Source organism: Salmo salar, chromosome 26 (genome assembly GCF_965601325.2).
Source record: "Salmo salar chromosome 26, fSalSal1, whole genome shotgun sequence".
Classification (NCBI taxonomy): Eukaryota; Metazoa; Chordata; class Actinopteri; order Salmoniformes; family Salmonidae; genus Salmo; species Salmo salar.
Window position 1 is genome coordinate 8,896,959 of NC_138316.1, and position 12,376 is coordinate 8,909,334.

Sequence of the window (12,376 nt, forward strand, 5' to 3'; positions counted from 1 at the left end):
ATTTGCTCCAAATATGTAGTTACCCGTTATTTGAATCTGAAGCGAGAAAGATGAACCCGGAAACATAACGCCCGAGCGGAGTTTCCACATCCGGTTTTCAGCGGAAAAGGAAGCTAGTTTACGCGGAACCACAGCATGTGTACTTTTTTTTTTTGGTGACTCAGATTTTAGCTAAGTGTCTATAATGATTTTCCAAAGCCTCGACACGCAGCGTCGAACTCAAAGCATTCAGTTTACATTTTCGGAATAGGCTAACCAGTTACCCACCTGGAAGTACTTTGCCGTAGCACCAACTTTTTTTTTCTAATTCCAAACTGTCGTATGGAAGGTTTAGGGGGACCTGCAAAATCAAGGTAGCTACAGTAATTGCTAACTAACGTTAGCTAGTTGAGCTACTCTATTTATCTGAGCCACTAGTCTATGACAAACAATAGGCAACTCCATGTACAGATAATTCATGTATTTCAATCAATGCGCCCTTGCAAGTGGCATATTTGCCGTCAATATAGACTTCAATACATAGTTAGCGAGCAAGATGATTTGGCTACTTGGTGGTACTCACTATTCGTTTATGTTGTGTGCCAAGTCTCATTGGATCTAACATTACTGCAGTGAGATGCAAGTTAGGATTGTCAGGTAGCCTGAGGCTAGTTTGATAAGCTGTATGGGGGTAATTCAGGACACAAAGCACCCATTAGGTGTTGTGGTGTAATAAACAGTCGTGTTTACATGCAGACATAGGGAAGTAGTGTGGGTGGACTCCCTTGGTCAGTTGGTATAGGCCTAACGTTACACTTGGAATCACCACTATCTAATATTACAGAACGTATTTCCTCAGAATATTCCCATTCTCACTTTGATTTATAGGCTTAAGGAGATAGGCCTGGTCAGCTACTTGGAAATTACTAGGTCTAGCCAAACTATATTTAAGTTGACCCTGGGTGTCACCCAGATAGCTAGTTTAGTTGGTGTGAGATGGATGTAGATATAAAGCCAGAGGAGGAGGAGGAGGTGGGGATATCCCCAGCTGTCATTTGGTCTGACACTTTTGATGCAGGTTATTCATGTGCCGAAAATAGATATGACACAGCAAAACAACGTCTTATTTGTAATCGGTTAGAAGATACAAAATCAAATGATAGCGAGATTAAAATGAAATCAACAAAAGTTGGTGCGCCACTTCAAACAGCTGTAAATGTGGGTGGTATAGGTGTTGTTCGTGTTCACACAGAACAGGATAGCCCAAGCACCTCTGTAGGGAATTTAATCAAAGAGGAGCCATGTTTTTACATGTCACCCAGTGATATTCAGATTGGAAAAGTATGTACCTTGTCTCGGTCTGTCCTGGTCAGCAACATTAAACAGGCAAATGTGATGTCCTTTGCAGAGAAAGTGGTGAAAAACTGCTACCCCTTGTGTAAAGAAATAGGTGTGGAATTTGATGTGAGATCCAAACCACTATCCAAAACAAAACTTGACTCACAGTTACTGACTAATGGTGTAATGTATGAGGTTCATAAGTTTGCAAAAAATACAAAAAGGAGTTATACGTATACTGTCTATAATATTCTGAAATATAATTTTAATGTATGTTTTCAAAATCAGAAACGCTGTCAAGATGCCTTACGTATTGCATCTAAACTGAATAGAATTGCCAAACGGAAACATGTCGCAAATAAAGACTTTTCAAAAAAAGTGTTTATAATACCGCTTGTGTCTAGACAATACAAGGAAAAAGAACCTACTTCACCTGCAAGATTCTCAAAAAGACAATTGGATTTGAAAAGGATACAAGAGGCAAATGATACAGAGGAGAAGAGGAACTGTCAGAAGATGGTTAGCAAGACCGGTTTGAAAAATCTGGTCGCTGATGCAAGGACTGTATGGTCTCTGCATGATGAAGAGATCATCTCTATCGAAACAGCTGAAACTGTCAAGCTTGGCCAAGATAATGGACCCACTGACTTCTGCTTAAAGGAGTCTGATGTTCACTCTGGGGTCACAGAGCAAACCCCATGCCCAGAGAACTACCAAGTTGACATTTGCAGGAAAATGATCAATGAAATTGTTACGAGTGGTGAAATGCAACAGATGAGATGGATTTTTGTACCTTTTTCAAACTGTTTTGGTGTTGGGACTGGTTCGGAAAAGAAATTTCAACAAATCCTTGCTGAATACAGATCAGACATCCTACCACTGGTAGTTGAGAAACATTGTGGCTTTAGTTCCACTGAAAAGACAATGATGTGCCTTGTAAGTCAGCTCTTCTGTGGCTTACATTTGATTGATGGCTTAGCTCACCAGGCAAAAACAACTCTTCTACTTTGGGAAAATATGATTTTAGGAGATAAAGAAGTAGGAGTCCATAGCTCCCCTAACATTGGGACAACAGAGTTGGAGTCTGGAACAGTGCGTTTGGTGAGTTCTGTGAGTGATGCTGTGCAAGAGCTTGGATGGGCAGAGGACGGTCAGCTTGTTCCGTTCGAAAGCTTTTTGACCAGCAAAAAAGAATTTGAAGAAGTTCCTTTGTCTCTATCCATTGGACACAGAATTGATGGTCTGTTTCATAATTCTGCTGGAGTGTGTAGCATCCATGATGATTTGGTTGAGTTTACCAGTACGTACGGAGCTGAGAGTAGTTTGCTTGCTGCAGTTGTTGCTGATTTGGAGGTTCAACAGTTCAAGGCCGGATGCAGAGCTCTGGGTCTGGTTTCCAAGCTTATCATTGATCCTCTCTGGAGAGCCTTAACTTTGAAGGGAAACGTGTTGGAGATGGAAGAAAGATACCAAACCCTTGTTACCAAACTTAAGGAATGGCAGGAAGATGGGAGAGACCTTGTTAAAGGAAATGCATGCTTGTTTGATGACATTGATGTACCCAAGAACCTTGTGTTTGACAGGCTTACCATGTGGACCGACACAGACTTTTTTGAGTTGACTGTTCAGATTGTTGAGTTGATCCTAGCCAGTTTTCTGAAGGTATGTTCTATGATGCTTCCAGTCGAACCAGAGCTCCTGTCAAAGAAAAATGATCGATTCAGGAAGGATTTGGCAATATTAGATCAATTGCAAAAAGCTAAGTCAAATGCAGTCAGTATTGCCATTGAAGGCATGGACATGTGCAAGAAGAATCACACTTGGGAATGGCTGTCCTTTTTGGATGAACCAAAAATAGTGTCAATGAGGAAAACATTCCAGACAGTGTAGACAAAGGAAGAAGAAAAGCTCTCTGCCACACCTGCAGAAGAATGGAAATGGTAAAGGAATAGACATGAAAGACAGGATATGTATTTTTTAATTTATCTATTTACTAATGAACCACAGTGCAGAACCTTTTAATAGCATGGCATCTTTCAAAAAATGCATGGAATGTGCTATTTTTTCTAGCACCTTAGCTTTTGTGTTTAGACTGGTGAAAGATAAACAGCAATGCAACCTCAGATGAGTTCAGACAAGTAGATACAAGTATAATATAGTTACATTATATACCTATTTTGTGGTATACTGTATTGCCTAAATATGTTCAAACGTGGTGTCAGTAAATGTTGAATGTCGAATAACGCTTATCCATTTTGTACCACATGTGAATGGTTCCACGTGCTTACCTGTTTTTATATTGTTTGAAATCCAATGTAGAGGTTTTTCAGGAAGTGTGCTGTCAGGAAAAGTGTAGAGGCAATAGTTGAATTTGCAGATTCCCTTGGCCTTCTATTCCCTTTTGATGCCTGGTCATGTTTATGAAAAAAAGAACATGATCATTTTGAAAGGAGACCAGTCGTTTTTTTTGTGTTATTAGCTGATTTCTGGACCATTTTCCCCCTCACTTTTTGTATGACCATTGAATTGCCTACTTGAATGGTCAACTTAAATAGAAACAAGATGGAGAGCAAGGCTCTGAAAGTTGTCAACTTTTCCACTGTCAAAATGAGTCATGCTTTGTTTTAATTGTTTTTAAATACATTTTTAAATCATATTTTCGTTATCCATTTTTGAGAGCCTGTTTTATCTCTATATTTTTGTTGGAGATCAAGATGTTTTCATTAGGACAAATGCACACTGGACTGCAGTGCTTTTGTATCTGCTGCAGCATTCAACCTTCCACATTACTGTAGACTTCAGGAAGAACATGCTTTTAGATATAAACATCAAATAATTAGCATAAGGTGAGAGCTTCATTCACTTCGAAAACTATTCACTGTTTCAATTAAGTAGCTATTTAGTTTCTTCTGTTTTTTGTTTTGTTTACTATGACAATGCATTCTGTCTTTCTGCAGGCCGAGTTCCAGGTTTGTGATGTCCACCATGAGAGATTCTTATTGAAGTTTAACCAGTGACTGTGTGTACCAGTGTTTCCTCTGGAAATGTTGTTAGCTGTGGGGGAAAACTTAGCAGGGGTGGGGGGGTCCCCCTTTTTTTGTGTGTTCTGGGGACCTCCCTGTAAAACTTAATATGTATAAGTACTCTGAACCTAGGTTCTGGTGACTTTTTAAAAGGAAAAAACTCAAAGGGAGAGGGACAAAGAGCATCTACTTTCACATTTAAATGTTCTTACTCGTTTCATTGCAGAGAAGTCCCTCTCACAATTAACGGAAGACACTGGTATAGTCAGTGTGATTGCTGCTATCTGGCTTTGGCAGGGGTAGAGCTGCCCCCACTCATCAAACTGTGAGGCCAGCTTTGTCATTGCTGTCAGCTTGTCCAACCTCTGAAATACATGAAAAACTAAGATATGTACACATTAAACAAGAGCCAACAGAGTGGTAGTTCAACAGGAAAAAGTGTTGGGCAACACTGGCCTGAAATATTCTCATCAAAAGATTGTCACACTCATGCCATACCTTGAATGCTTCAACTAGCACATGTTGCTTGTAAAAGAGGGCCACTCTTGCAGCAAGAACTGCCTGGAGAGGAGGGTCAGGTTAACCTCTCTTGGGTATGTGGGACGTGACCGTCCCACCCGCGGTACACACTATCAACAGCCAGTGAAATAGCAGGGCGGCAAATTCAAAACAACAAAAATCTCATAATTCAAATTTCTCAAACACACAAGTATTATACACCATTTTAAAGATCCTCCTTAATCCAACCACAGTGTCCGATTTCAAAAAGGCTTTACGGCGAAAGCATAAAATTAGATTATGTTAGGACAGCGCCTAAACAAGAAAAACCACACAGCCATTTTCCAAGCAAGGAGAGGCGTCACAAAAACCAGAAATACAGCTAAAATTCATCACTAACCTTTGATGATCTTCATCAGATGACACTCCCAGGACTCAGTGTTACAAAATACATGTATATTTTGTTCGATAAAGTTCATATTTATATCCATAAACCGCATTTTACATTGGCGCGTGATGTTCAGAAAATGTATTCCCACCAAACCTCCGGTGAATGAGCACATCAATTTACAAAAATACTCATCATAAACGTTGATAAAATTTACAACAGTTATTGAAAGAATTATAGATATACTTCTCCTTAATGTAACCGCTGTGTCAGATTGTAAAGTAGCTTTACGGCGAAAGCACATTTTTCAGTATTCTGAGTACAGAGCTCAGCCATCAAAGCAAGCTATACAGTTACCCGCCAAGTTCTGGAGTCAATAAACTCAGAATTAGTATTATAAATATTCCCTTACCTTTGCTGATCTTCGTTGGAATGCACTCCCAGGACTCCCACTTCCACAAGAAATGCTATTTTTGTTCGAAAAACTCCATATTTATGTCCAAATACCTCCTTTTGTTCACGCGTTCAGATCACAAATCCAAAGGCATAACGCGTGAGTGTAATTCCAGAGACGAAAAGTCAAATGGTTCCATTACCGTTCGTAGAAACATGTCAAACGATGTTTACAATCAATCCTTTGGGTCTTTTTAACATAAAACTTTGATAATATTCCAACCGGACAATAGCGTATTCATTACAGAGGAAAAAGAAGGAAGGGCGTGCTTGCCTGCCTGCGCAGTAAACAACTCACTGGTCCCAGGCAGTCCACTGATTGACTGAGCTCCTATTCTCTGCCCAGTAACAGTAGACGCATGAAACAAGTTTCTAAAGACTGTTGACAGCCAATGGAAGCCTTAGGAAGTGCAAAATGACCCCACAGACACTGTAGTTTCGATAGGGATTAGATAGGAAAAACTACAAGTCACTTCCTGGTTGGATTTCTTTCTCAGGTTTTTGCCTGCCATATGAGTTCTGTTATACTCACAGACATCATTCAAACAGTTTTAGAAACTTCAGAGTTTTATCTATCCAAATCTACTAATAATATGCATATCCTATCTTCCGGGCTCGAGAAGCAGGCAGTTTAATTTGGGCACGTTATTCATCTGAATTTCTGAATACTGCCCCCTACCCTAGAGAAGTTAAAGGTGTTTATTCTGCATTACGAAATCCTTGTCGACCCACTGTGCTGTCAGACTCAGCATGCTCATGAGGCTAACATCGCTGGTCCAAATGTCATTCGTGAAGCTAATAGCAGTGACGCCCATAGCAAGTAGCTCATGGATGTGCGTTTCAACAATACTGTGTAACTCCGGTAGGGCAACATCTGAAAAATAGCGCCTACTTGGTAGTGTGTACCGGGGCTCGAGGTGCTCGAACCAGTTCGGCAAAAGCCAACATCATCCATGACAGAGAACGGTTGATGGTCAAGGGCAATGAATTCCATTATCTTGGCGTGAATGGATTTCGCCTTTAAGTTGTCTCGCTGGAATTTTCTTAGTCTTTCAAATGACTGCTTGACTTGAACATGTTTAGTTGTTGGAAGTGTGCGCTTAGTTTTGTTATGCTTTTGTTCTAAGTAGGGGGGTGATGCACTTTCCAATGAGTAATTAGATCTGGTATTGAAAGATTTCACTTTCTCCCCTCCTCGGGAAATAATAGCAGCACAAATGTTGCATATGGCCTTTTTGTTATCTTCCTTTAAAACTTCAAAATAGATCCACACAGCTGACGTTGTGGGCTTGGTTAGGAATGCTGTGTTGCATGTGTAGTGCTGTATTTTTCGTGGCATCATTACGTCATCTACATACGTTATATAGGTACAGTGGGGGGAAAAAGTATTTGATCCCCTGCTGATTTTGTACGTTTGCCCACTGACAAAGAAAGGATCAGTCTATAATTTTAATGGTAGTTTTATTTGAACAGTGAGAGACAGAATAACAACAAAAATATCCAGAAAAACACATGTCAAAAATGTTATAAATTGATTTTCATTTTAATGAGGGAATTAAGTATTTGACCCCCTCTCAATCAGAAAGATTTCTGGCTCCAAGGTGTCTTTTATACAGGTAACAAGCTGAGATTAGGAGCACACTCTTAAAGGGAGTGCTCCTAACCGCAGCTTGTTAACTGTAAAAAAGACACCTGTCCACAGAAGCAATCAATCAATCAGATTCCAAACTCTCCACCATGGCCAAGACCAAAGAGCTCTCCAAGGATGTCAGGGACAAGATTGTAGACCTACACAAGGCTGGAATGGGCTACAAGACCATCGCCAAGCAGCTTGGTGAGAAGGTGACAACATTTGGTGTGATTTTTTTCGCAAATGGAAGAAACACAAAAGAACTGTCAATATCCCTCGGCCTGGGGCTCCATGCAAGATCTCACCTCGTGGAGTTGCAATGATCATGAGAACGGTGAGGAATCAGCCCAGAACTACACGGGAGGATCTTGTCAATGATCTCAAGGCAGCTGGGACCATAGTCACCAACAAAACAATTGGTAACACACTACGCCGTGAAGGACTAAATCCTGCAGCGCCCGCAAGGTCCCCCTGCTCAAGAAAGCACATATACATGCCCGTCCGAAGTTTGCCAATGAACATCTGAATGATTCAGAGGACAACTGGGTGAAAGTGTTGTGGTCAGATGAGACCAATATGGAGCTCTTTGACATCAACTCAACTCGCTGTGTTTGGAGGAGGAGGAATGCTGCCTCTGACCCCAAGAACACCATCTCCACCGTCAAACATGGAGGTGGAAACATTATGCTTTGGGGGTGTTTTTCTGCTAAGGGGACAGGACAACTTCACCGCATCAAAAGGACGATGGACGGGGCCATGTACCGTCAAATCTTGGGTGAGAACCTCCTTCCCTCAGCCAGGGCATTGAAAATGGGTCGTGGATGGGTATTCCAGCATGACAATGACCCAAAACATACGGCCAAGGCAACAAAGGAGTGGCTCAAGAAGAAGCACATTAAGGTCCTGGAGTGGCCAAGCCAGTCTCCAGACCTTAATCCCATAGAAAATCTGTGGAGGGAGCTGAAGGTTCGAGTTGCCAAACGTCAACCTCGAAACCTTAATGACTTGGAGAAGATCTGCAAAGAGGAGTGGGACAAAATCCCTCCTGAGATGTGTGCAAACCTGGTGGCCAACTACAAGAAACGTCTGACCTCTGTGATTGCCAACAAGGGTTTTGCCACCAAGTACTAAGTCATGTTTTGCAGAGGGGTCAAATACTTATTTCCCTCATTAAATGCAAATCATTTTATAACATTTTTGACATGCGCTTGTCTGGATTTTTTTCTTATTCTGTCTCTCACTGTTCAAATAAACCTACTATTAAAATTATAGACTGATCATTTCTTTGTAAGTGGGCAAACGTACACAATCAGCAGTGGATCAAATACTTTTTTCCCCCACTGTACCCACGTCAGCTTTGACATCAATTTTGCACATTGGCGTTAAACTAGACATCGGGCCGATGTTGGCATTTGTAGCTAATATCGGCCAATTCCGATATGCTTACCGATATACCGTGCATCCCTAGAAATAATAGAAAAGTGAAACATGTAATAATAGATACACAATGAGTAACGATAGCATGGCTATATACAAGGGGTACCAGTACCAAGTTGATGTGCAGGGATATGAGGTAATTGAGGTATATACTGTATGTACATATAACTAGGAATAAAGTGACCGATAGTAAACAGTAGCAGCAGCGTATGTGATGAGTTAAAAAAAAGTAAGTTCAGGTAGCTATTTGGTTAACTATTTAACGAACTATTTAGCTTATGGCTTGGGGGTAGAAGCTGTTCAGGGTCCTGTTGGTTTCAGAATTAGTGCATCAGTACCGCTTGCCGTGCGGTAGCAGAGAGAACAGTCTATGACTTGGGTGGTTGGAATCTTTCTCTGACACCACCTGGTATAGAGGTCCTGGTATGGAGCTCGGGCCTAGTGATGTACTGGGCTGTCTGCAGTACCCTAGTGCCTTGCAGTGCCGTACCAAGCAGTGATGAAGCCAGTCATGCTGTTCTCAATGATCAGTCAAGACTGCATGTAGTATTTTTACCTCTACAGTGTAGAGTCAACCATGTGGTGATATGAAACATTCCACATTGTTCCTCTGATTTATGTATCACTGGTGGGGAGACAGTTTCTGGATCAAAATATATGCAAGTAATGCTGTGACTTGGGATTTGATATCTTTTTACAATGATTAACACTGTCACTAGGCCGGGATGAAGTGGATATTCATATCCTCTCATGACTGGAGGTCAATGAGGTTATTCATTTTATTTTATTAATTTGCTTGATCTAATCATTTCATACATGTGTATTCACAGGTGATGCGTGTGCTTCTCTTTCAACTTGATGCATGTTATTTGAATCTGGGTGTACAACAGCTCTTTTCAGGGTCCAGTTTGTGATCCTCAAAAATGTATTAGTAGTGTCTTTTTTGTTGTGAGTTCCACTTATTTTTTTGTACTGTCTACTAACTTTCCTGCCGGTTTGAATATTCATGAAACATGATCATCTTTGGCTCTGCTCCTTATGTTTATTCACAGATCCTCTGCTTGAAACAATTACGGGATGTGAAGTCTGATTCTGTTCTCAACTTGTTGACCTGCCCTGAGGATGTTGAACACCACTGTTACACCTTCAGCCATTTATTTTTTTCCTGTCAGTCGATGGGCTGACTGACCTCAAGGCGCAGAAGGTGTTTTAAGGTTTGTCGTCAGACACAAATTATTCAGAGTCTGTTGTGAAAGACAAAGATATCCAGTCATTTCTAATTATTTATAATGTATGACAATAGTAGTTAAACACGACTCGAGAAATTATTGAATTACATATTCCTTGGCGGCAGTCAGCCTAGAGGTTTGAAATGTGAATCAGTTACTGAAGGGTGTCTAGTGTCATTTCCCAGCTGACCTCTGTGTACTAGTGTTGTGCCTTTTAGCTGGGCACATATGGGCCCTAAAATGTTCCATGTGTGGTGTGCTGCGGCTGACCTGGTGCCTCTGCACGTGTGTTTTGGGGGGTTGGGAAAGGCTAAAGACAAAGTTCAATTTCTGGAAAAAAGGACAAAGCATTATCCTGTTGTATTTTAGGTATAGGAGGAGGTCTGGTCATCTAGTCTGGTGCAGTGGGGTGTTCCAGGTCCGCAACACTTGAGGAGAAAACTTCTTAATCATGATAAGGTATGGTAAACTTGTGACTGTACGTGTCATAGTCACTGTGTGGACCTCTATGAATCATTACTTAGCTAGGGACAGTTAGCTGCTTGCACATACAATAAATATTTATACAACTTTCTACAAATTAGCTTGCCACTGTAAATGCTCAAAAACATGATGGTTCTTATCACACCGAAAGCGCACTTGATGATTAAATTATTTGTGTTGCTCCTTCCTTCACAGGAACTCTGCTTGCAATACTAGAGGGACATAGTATGTTTCTATCCTCAACTTGCGGACCTGCCCTGAGGATGTTTTACACCACTGTTGCGCCTTCAGCCATGTTGATTTCCGACTGGTTGTCTTTGGACTACATGCCATGGGCTGACTGACCTGAACCTTTACCAGAACAGAAATACAATGTTCATCAGACTTTCCTCACATTGGACTACTCTCTGATTAGTTATGAGGTCACAGGAAATGGACTCATTACTCATAAATCATTTCAGCTCACTTGACTGCTTCTGACTGTGGGTAGCAGAGCTCTCTGGTGTTTCACCATTTGAAATTAAACAACAAAAATGTAATTGACCATTGTTTTACACTTCCGACATATCGCAGCAGTAAGAGTAGTATTCTAACCGACTCATATAAACAACATCCTTGAGTGTTTCGTTGATGAATGTATCTTTATAAGATTGTATTCCTTTTTTACCTGTAAAAAACCTGTAGACATGCATGATCCTGTAAATATTTTCAAGGAACATAAATCTCACTACTTGGTATTTTTATATGGGGATTGTGAAAAATATATTTGTAATGTACTTTTGTATGTTAATTGTAAATCAAAATAGTTTTCATTGGACTAGTCCATAAGATTTTAGTCAGGATTTGTTTGTCTTCACCAACTGTTCTTAATTATGCAACCTTTTTTGTCCAATTATCTCCACGTAATACAGCCATCTTTTCCATTCTTGGTTATCTGCCTCTGTAGCCTTTATCTAAACTTTCATTTTTTTGTATTACTTTATTATTTTTATTGCTACTGTCTTCACATGGAGATGTTAGTTATGGGTTGATGATTCCAATTTGGCAACAGGTGCTTGGATAGTTGGGATTAAATAAGTATTGTTACGGTAATAAAAAATGTAAATATCGGTCCCACTTTAAACCAAGTACAAGTACTACATTCACAAATCATCTATAAGTGTTTGTCGTACTCTATGAAGGGTTACATACCCATTGCCACTGTAGAGTGAATTGCCAAATGTGACATAACTCAATATGTATGTTCACACACCATTTGTAGAGTATGACATATGGTTATCGACTATTTGTGAAGTATTTATGTAGTGTTTATGAAGCCTTTATGAATGCTATTTAATGCCTTTATAAGTTGTACTCAAAATTATAAATACTAGTATTATTAATAGACTTATATTTGTTTGGGGTGTTAAGTGAGCTAGCAAGTGTATTATGGCATTTAGGTGTTATGGATAATAGCTCTGGAGGAGAGGTCGAGCCAAAACAAAGTAAACACTGTTGCCTCCAGTACGATAGGTGGCGATATTGCACTGTTTATCTTGACTGCAAAACAAAGAAGCAGATGCAAATGTCCAATCTGGAGTATCATGGGTCATGCACTGCATACGTGGAGTGTCTGAAAGTGGGCGTGTCAACAGAAGTGGGTGTATGGAAAGCGAATCAGCTAATTGGGCAGATTTGTTGCCACTTGACCATTTTGTGTGTGGGCTGCACGACAAGTAGATTGTTGAAAACCGTAGCATTTTAGCTAACCTTAATACCGTCATTCTCCTAACCTGCCACGTTAATTATCCAAACCTTCTATGCATTTTAGCTAAGCCTAACACCTTTCCTAACCTTAACCTTATTCTACTAACATGCCACGTTAATTATCCTAACCTGCTACCTTCTTCTTTGGGATTTGGTTGGCGGATCGCATCCA

General features: G+C 40.4%; 1 long non-coding RNA gene across 1 annotated transcript; it reads left to right on the forward strand.

Annotated features, from left to right (window-relative positions):
• The first annotated feature begins 136 nt into the window (after positions 1 to 136).
• LOC145864211 (uncharacterized) lies at positions 137 to 11,844 on the forward strand. The gene is made up of 4 exons (XR_014382805.1): positions 137 to 4,163; positions 9,799 to 9,960; positions 10,345 to 10,434; positions 10,654 to 11,844. It is a non-coding gene; the product is annotated as an uncharacterized LOC145864211 (long non-coding RNA).
• The last annotated feature ends 532 nt before the right edge of the window (positions 11,845 to 12,376 follow it).